Source organism: Erigeron canadensis, chromosome 2, assembly GCF_010389155.1.
Source record: "Erigeron canadensis isolate Cc75 chromosome 2, C_canadensis_v1, whole genome shotgun sequence".
Classification (NCBI taxonomy): Eukaryota; Viridiplantae; Streptophyta; class Magnoliopsida; order Asterales; family Asteraceae; genus Erigeron; species Erigeron canadensis.
Window position 1 is genome coordinate 12,557,945 of NC_057762.1, and position 9,113 is coordinate 12,567,057.

The following is a 9,113-nucleotide window of genomic DNA, read 5'->3' on the forward strand; positions in this document are numbered from 1 at the left end:
TTTGAAAAACATCCAAAGTGTTTTAAAATGGAAAATGAGTTTAAACACTTGGAAGTTTTGGTTTAATAAACAAACTCCCCCTAAATATATGCATTATGAACAAAGATTTTGCATATAAAGGGTGAGTTAAAAGGATTGTAAGTTGCTCACAAACATTAAAAATGAGACTACGAAGACAGTACACAAAGGCATTCGATTCGATGCCTTGCATCTCATCCTAATATTTTGTGAGTAACTAAAAGAGAAAGTAAATAAAAATGATAAAAAGAGTAAATCTTTTTGGATTTTTCGAAAATAAGAAAAATAAAAAATCATTTTGGATTTTTCAAAAAAAAAAAAATTAAGAAAATGAAAATATTTTTGTATTTTTCTAAAAATAAAGAAATTACGAAAATCGGTTTAAGCACGGGTTATACACTGATGTGCGCATAAGCCACTTTTCATCAAATCACTTCGAAATTACCTTTGGAACCCATTTGAGAATAAGTCCAATGGTTTTTGATTTGTTAAAGGAACAAATGTAAGTCTCGTTGATTTAATGAATCGAAGTTACATTCCACGGTGAACTAAAACCCGATGTTTTAGTTGAAAAGATTTTTCGTGGAAGCAACGGTGAAAAATCATTTGATTACTTTGAAAACTTGTCAATCTTGGGAGATTTATTTGAAAAATGATTTTTCGGAACAAAATCATTCACTTTTTGCACAACTGTTTTCACAGGTTTTGGTGCAAGATAAAAAAGTTCCGAAAAAGAATATTTGAATGATTTTGACTCAACTGACTTATCTTTAAAAATCTGTTTCAATTTAGATTTAGTCAACTGAGATTTGGCTTGAAAAATGTGATGAATTATCCTCGAAGGATAGAAAAAAGACAAAAGTAGTTGTTCCATTAAAATTTGGTTTCTTAGTGTACTTCTTACCCTTTTGCAAAGAGTAATTAGTAAACTGAGAAAACTTTCTTTCAAAAGGTTTAGAAGATTTACCCGTGTAGATCTTCTTCTTTAGAACATCAACTTTTGGTTTGGATGAAACAGGTTGAGTGCAAACTTCAACAACTTCTTTAGATGAGTTAGAAGAGACAAAACAATGATTTTGACTTTTAAAAGATTTGTTTTGTGTTTGCAATTCAATCTCAAGATGTTTCGTTTGACTGAAGTTGCAAACACTTGTCTTCAAAACACTTGATTTGAGCACAAAAATTTCTTCTTTCTTCTTCAACTTTGCCCCCAAAAATGGTGGACTTGTTTCGCGGCTCATGGTTAAGCTCAGAAATCTTTTGTTGCAAAACAAGTTCTTTCGATTGACTGTTCAAAATATTTTTATTGAGCTCTTCGAAAGAATTGTCCAACTCATTTGTTGATTTGGAAATCTTTGAATGTAAATGATCATTTTGTTTTTGAACACTTTCCATGTTTGACAAAATGAGATCATTTGCAGATTTGAGCTCTTTGTTTTCAGATTTGAGTTGGTCAATTTGAATTTGAAAAATTTTGTGTTCTTTGACAAAAGTTTTAAATGTATTCACATCGACTTTATTTTTCTCAAAACAAACCACTGCACATGGATTCTTCCTGATGCACCAACAAAGGTAATTATCATGACGACGTATTTCTTCCCAACTTGGCTCTTCACCCATTAAAAAATCTAACACTTTAGCAACAAACTCGTCCGTTATTTTAAATTGACATTTTGAATGAAAACTTGTTGACAGCCCAATAAACGAAATATAACCCACATTAGAATTTTAGTCGAACAAAAATGACTAACTAATCAAAATTAGCCATAACTAAAAACTTAGTCCAAAAAGTGACACTAAAACTTACCCAATTAAAATAAAACACAAGTAAACTGACATCTTCATGAGACTACATAAAATTGATGTGATCACTAATTAAAAAATGACTAAAGATTGAAATAAGACTTTGACCAAGACCATTAAAAAAAAAACTAAACTCAATTTCAATACTATCACGTGAACGGTAAAAATGGAAGCCAGCTAATATTTGACCAATCACACTTAGACACAAAATGACAACACAACTGCAATTCACGTGATCCCTTCTTAGAAAACGTGTAGGAATAGAAAACAGTAGAGAAAAGATCCCACGCGTAAACACTTTTCGATGCCAATGAAACACGTATTAACAGTTGTATCCAATTATCTACACTTTTCGATGCCAATGAAACACGTATTAACAGTTGTATCCAATTCTCTTTTCAAAATGCAAGTACCCGTTATACACTCGTTCTATAAAGAAAAATAACGAAGCGCGGAACACGTGTCATGGACTGCAGTGACAGACAGCGACCGTTTCATGGACCCCACTATTTGCGGCGACGTAGCCGCAAATAGTGGACCAACAACAGTTAACATAGATCTTTCATCTATCTCTTCTTCTTCACACCTCCGGGCCATCTATCCCCTCACCTTCTATATCAACAATTCGGCCACCCCGGCTTCCGGGCTCCTTCTCCGACTATTTTTGAGACAATATATCCATTTTATTTGCATAATCCGACCATCTATCCCCTCATCCTCCTTATCAACAATCCTATTTGTTTGTTCCACGTTTTCCGGCGTCCCAGCCTCCATTTTCAGACGCGATATTAGCACGAATTTTTTCCGGTGAATAAGTTATCCGGCGAACCAGTTTTCCGGCGAACAATTTTTCCGGCGAACCAGTTTTCTGGCGAACGATTTTTCTGGCGATCCAGTTTTTCCGGTTTTCCGACTACTCATTTTTCTGGTGAACCAGTTTTTAGACGAGGTAACACTCATTTACCTTTTAAATTGTTGTTTTTATTTTAATATATAAAAATGTTATAAAATATATATTTGTTATAGAAATTATTAGTTATAAAAAATAAATGTTAGAAAATATATGTTTGGAAAAAAAATGTTATAAAATATTAGTTTTAGAAATGTTATAGTTTAATGTTATAAAATATATTTTTTTTATAGAAAATATATGTTAGAAAATATATGTTAGAAAATAAGTGTTAGAAATTATATGTTAGAAAATATTAGTTATAGAAATGTTATAGTATTATAGTTAGAAAATATATGTTTGTTAAAATTAATTGATTTTTAGGTATTATTGATAGCTTTAATTATTATTTAAAATGTTATATTATTATAGTTAAAAATTGAAAAAAATATATAAAAAGGTAACCTTTTTACCTACAATTTAGTTTTCATTTATTAAAAGGACTTTATTTTTATGAATTTTTCGATAAGGGTGATATCGTTAGTTTTTGACTCAATATTTCGTTAAATGACATGTCATCATGCCATGTCTTTAAAAAAAGTTGACGTGGACTTAGATTTAGCAATCCGTCAGCATACAACATATATACGTATGATTATATACAACAATCTATCTTATTTATTTATATATTTATATTTTATATATAGATATAAAATAAAAAAATCAAAACCATATCTTGATGTCTATCTTTTTAACTTCAACCTTAACCCAAACGCACCCTAGATCTGCTGGTGCTTCGACGATGGTTGCTTGTTATGGTTGCAGCATTGTTCTTTTCTAGAGTTTTTTCGAGCCGTTTTTTCCGGTGGGTTGTAAGGTGGGTTTCCAGTGGGTTGTAAGGTGGGTTTCCAGTGGGTTTTAGATCAAACGGCCGTTGTTCATCCGACGAATTTTAGATCTAACTTGCTTCAGGCATTTAAATCCTATATATAGTGTAAAGATAAACAGATTGTCTTGATGATGATTATGCTTGAACTATAAGAAAAAGGATTAAAGAAGCATATATAATTAGAAGAGGAAAAATGTCTGCGTAAAAGAAAATAGGCAGGGCAAAAGTTTGTTTGCTTTTCCAATTGAAATGATAGTTTTGATGTAAAAAACCTCATGGGGTTTAGATACACAGATTCAAATAGATTTAGGTTTTTATGGATTTCCCAAACTGTGATTTAATAAATCTTTAAAGATTGGATGGATGGATTCCTCATTGCTCTATAGTAAATTTTTTATTTTTGCTTTAATATGAGTTTGGCTTTGGATTTTATGTGACTGAAATCTGCTATTGTTGTTGTTGCCGGATAAGATTACGAGTGTCACCGGTAAATTCATAGCTTCTGGGTTCTTGTTTGGAGTATCGCCATTTTTTTGGTTATATATATAGGTATTAGATTAGATATACGTGTGTATATGTATGTTGTATACGGATGACTTGCCAGCTGTAAGTCCACATCAGCTTTTTTTACGACGTGACGCCAATGTGGCAATTAACAGTAATCTGATGTTAAAAGTTAACGATATTATCTTTATTGAAAAATTTTTATAAATGAAATCCTTTTAATAGACGAAAACTAAATAGGATCTCCATTTTAGAAATTTTGATTAAAAAGGTTACCTTTTTATGAATTTTTCCCTTAAAAATTATATGATTGTTAGAAAATTTATGATTATTGTTAATATGATTGTTAGTATTACTACAAAATTGCAAAGACGGTTCTACTTGGAACCCTATCTAAATCACCCAGAAACTCACCCCTTACGAGAGGCCGTGACTAAGATGATTCGTCAGGATGCCCTAAAGAACTACAGGGATAAAAAATCAAAATTCAAGAAGACTTGGTTCACCGATAGGGGTAGGTCATAGAGGCTGACAGAATTGGAGGGTCAACCGTCGTATGAAATGCCTCCACAGGTCTGGAGTTATCTACTGCGTTACTGGACCAGCGAGCACCGGATGATTGCTGCCCAAAGAAACACGAATAACAGGCATGGACAAGATAATCTTGTCAGTACTCACGGTCAGCAGTCATACGCTCAGTGTGAATGGCGTTACGCTGTAAGTTATACGTAAATATTTATATCCACATATGTATATATATATATATAGAGAGAGAGAGATACACATACATATATATAACTTTGATTAATGTATATACAGGAAGATAATGAGGGGCGACGTGAGGAGCCGCCTGAGTTGTATTTGGGGGCCCACGCGAGACGAGATGGGACGGTGCAGAACGCAGCTATGCCCATTTATGTAAGTTCTCGCACAACACTTGAATTCGTAATTTTTTGTAAATTTCTATTAAGTATAACTAATTGGTAATTTTTTGTAATTTTTTGTTCATGTGGTACAGGAGCGACTTGTTGATACCCACCATGTAATTTTTTTGTAAATTAGATAATATAAAAAAGTTTCGTCAATAAAAAAAAAATACACAATACTATACATCTTTGATACACGTTTTAAAAACATACAACCTATATACAACATCGAACGAATTTAATCATTTATTACAATAGGAGGCCCAGGTGGTACTCTTGGTATGTTTGCATACATCCAATTTTGATACGCTTGTTATTGATTTGCGTACATTGATGCTAGTCCACGTGCAGGACCGGTTGCGTGGAAATCCCACTCTGGATTCTTGTAAGCCATTGGGTACTGGCCTGCTAATTCCACTGCAACAAAATGGTTTTCGCCATTTATGAGAGCAATACTTATCGGTTGCTCGAATAACAGTTCATCCAAGCCGTCATGCATCGGGAATACTGTGCGGGGGTCACGTAGGCTTATGCAGTTGATTATTATACCCAGCTTATTGGCCAGGAGGATATGGAACCACACTTTACTCATCCAATGATCTCTGGGTCGACTTCTTCCATAATAAGATGTTCGCAGTGCCGACAACATGCCGGAAAAATGTAATAAAACATACTAACCGCGGTGCATGTACTCGGCAATCTTGCAGGCACATGGTAGCCCGCAACTAGACTGAACCTTGCAACCGCATTTTTTACGTGCCTTTTAGGGACTTTGTCTAAGCGTGCGATTTCACCAGCCATGATGTCCATAGCTTGATGTGAAACCTTTCCCAACAGGTCCTTCATACAGTTGTAGTTATGACTCCCTTTCCGGGCCCCGTTGTTGTACCCTAGTTGGCCCCTTATTTCTGTCTCTTGACCGATCAGGACATAATCAACACATTGCAGGATTCTAGTAAATGTGCATTTCCCCCTCAACTCTTCCTTCAGTAGGTAGTGCTCGACCTCGACTCTGTTTGTGGTGTGGTTTTGGTAGTTGAGGTGTTCATCGACCTAACATGACACAAACTGCTCTCGGTACGGGGACAACCAATTATCGGTCAGGTACTTGTAAACGCCTGAGAAAGCTGCCAGTTTATTCTTTAACTCCTTCTCGTATGACTTAAACTCGTCAAAAGTCCGAGATTGATAGACTTTTTCCCACCAGACGTTAAGCTTGTCAATGTTAACATCTTTCTTCATCCGCAATGCCGGTTCGCAGTGTTTGATTATGTTTTGCCATATGTGGTACCTACACAGCAGGTGTTTCGCTTCCGGCATAACAACCTTCAAAGTTCTCATCAGGGCCAGCTCCCTGTCAGTAAGAACGACACGAACGACAAAGCTTTCAACAAGGGTGGACTTGAGACATCGTAACACCCATTGATAATTCGCCTCCTGCTCGTTTACGATAAACGCATACGCTAAACTGAAGGTCTTGCCCGTTGAAGTCACGCCGACGATCTCAACTAGCGGCATGTTGTAGATGTTGGTTTTGTACGTGGAGTCTATTTCAATAACCCAGGGAAATGCGCCATAGGGTCATTGATGTTGGATGCATGAAAAACAGGTTCTTCAAACGTCCATTTTTGATATTTGTGGTGAACTGGTAAAAGTAGTTTTTCTCTTGCAACAGTGAGAACATAACCTGCGAAAACTGAACAAGATATAGTAAATAAGTCACTTCCAACAACTTAGTACATAATCACTAATTTGATGTTTGTACCTGCATTGGAGTACGCCCTGCTTGGCCCGACCTCCGTCTCGATTTCAGGAAGTTGGTAATGTCTCTTTTCCGAGTCAGGTTTCTCGGAAATTCAAGTTTGAGGTTTACCAGGATCTGACGTGGGTACAAACCGAGATCCGATTGGTTCCCCACATATTCCTTTTCTTCATCCGTCATCCGTCTCGCGTACGCATTCCCTTGCAGATCGGTAGTTGGATCATGATTGTGTCTCCAGTCCTTGACAGTTACCCTCCAACCACCATCACGCCCAGGGCGGCCTATTAAAGTGAAGGGACAACCTATCTTGGTGGACCGTTTGGGTGGCCCAATTAACTTTGCATCGCGCGCTCCACCGTGGTGACATATAAGTGTCACTTTATTGACCACCTCTTTTGAGTTTTTGTTCGTCCGCCTTATGACTTGAACATAACCCAAAAGACGCTGGTGAAAATAAAAAAGAGAGAGTAATTGGAAGCATTTTTATTAGATAGATACTGTCTGGAATCCAACTGAGTTTTAAAATGAATAAAGTGTAAAGAGAGACCTGAGGTGTGGGAGTGGAGATGGGCTTAAAGAACAGCAATGGAGTTGGGTTATGTTCAAGTCATACGGCGGACGAACAAAAACTCAAAAGAGGTGGTCAATAAAGTGACACTTATATGTCACCACGGTGGAGCGCGCGATGCAAGGTTAATTGGGCCACCCAAACGATCCACCAAGATAGGTTGTCCCTTCACTTTAATAGGCCGCCCTGGGCGTGATGGTGGTTGGAGGGTAACTGTCAAGGACTGGAGACACAATCATGATCCAACTACCGATCTGCAAGGGAATGCGTACGCGAGACGGATGACAGATGAAGAAAAGGAATATGTGGGGAACCAATTGGATCGCGGTTTGTACCCACGTCAGATCCTGGTAAACCTCAAACTTGAATTTCCGGAAAACCTGACTCGGAGAGGAGACATTACCAACTTCCTGAAATCGAGACGGAGGTCGGGTCAAGCAGGGCGTACTCCAATGCAGGTACAAACATCACATTAGTGATTATGTACTAAGTTGTTGGAAGTGACTTATTTACTATATCTTGTTCACTTTTCGCAGGTTATGTTCTCACTGTTGCAAGAGAAAAGCTACTTTTACCAGTTCACCACAAATATCAAAAATGGACGTTTGAAGAACCTGTTTTTCATGCATCCAACATCAATGACCCTATGGCGCATTTCCCTGGGTTATTGAAATAGACTCCACGTACAAAACCAACATCTACAACATGCCGCTAGTTGAGATCGTCGGCGTGACTTCAACGGGCAAGACCTTCAGTTTAGCGTATGCGTTTATCGTAAACGAGCAGGAGGCGAATTATCAATGGGTGTTACGATGTCTCAAGTCCACCCTTGTTGAAAGCTTTGCCGTTCGTGTCGTTCTTACTGACAGGGAGCTGGCCCTGATGAGAACTTTGAAGGTTGTTATACCGGAAGCGAAACACCTGCTGTGTAGGTACCACATATGGCAAAACATAATCAAACACTACGAACCGGCATTGCGGATGAAGAAAGATGTTAACATTGACAAGCTTAACGTCTGGTGGGAAAAAGTCTATCAATCTCGGACTTTTGACGAGTTTAAGTCATACGAGAAGGAGTTAAAGAATAAATTGGCAGCTTTCCCAGGCTTTTACAAGTACCTGACCGATAATTGGTTGTCCCCGTACCGAGAGCAGTTTGTGTTATGTTGAGTCGATGAACACCTCAACTACCAAAACCACACCACAAACAGAGTCGAGGCCGAGCACCACCTACTGAAGGAAAAGTTAAGGGGGAAATGCACATTTACTAGAATCCTGCAATGTGTTGATTCTGTCCTGATCGATCAAGAGACAGAAATAAGGGGCCAACTGGGGTACAGCAACGGGGCCCGGAAAGGGAGTCATAACTACAACTGTATGAAGGACCTGTTGGGAAAGGTTTCACATCAAGCTATGGACATCATGGCTGGTGAAATCGCACGCTTAGACAAAGTCCCTAAAAGGCACGTAAAAAATGCGGTTGCAAGGTTCAGTCTAGTTGCGGGCTACCATGTGCCTGCAAGATTGCCGAGTACATGCACCGCGGTTAGTATGTTTTATTACATTTTTCCGGCATGTTGTCGGCACTGCGAACATCTTATTATGGAAGAAGTCGACCCAGAGATCATTGGATGAGTAAAGTGTGGTTCCATATCCTCCTGGCCAATAAGCTGGGTATAATAATCAACTGCATAAGCCTACGTGACCCCCGCACAGTATTCCCGATGCATGACGGCTTGGATGAACTGTTATTC

General features: G+C 37.6%; 1 long non-coding RNA gene across 1 annotated transcript; it reads left to right on the forward strand.

The window, feature by feature from the left end:
• Positions 1-2,388: 2,388 nt before the first annotated feature.
• On the forward strand, positions 2,389-6,539 carry LOC122589066. Its single transcript, XR_006322223.1, has 4 exons — positions 2,389-2,770; positions 4,454-4,820; positions 4,923-5,021; positions 5,122-6,539. It is a non-coding gene; the product is annotated as an uncharacterized LOC122589066 (long non-coding RNA).
• Positions 6,540-9,113: the final 2,574 nt, after the last annotated feature.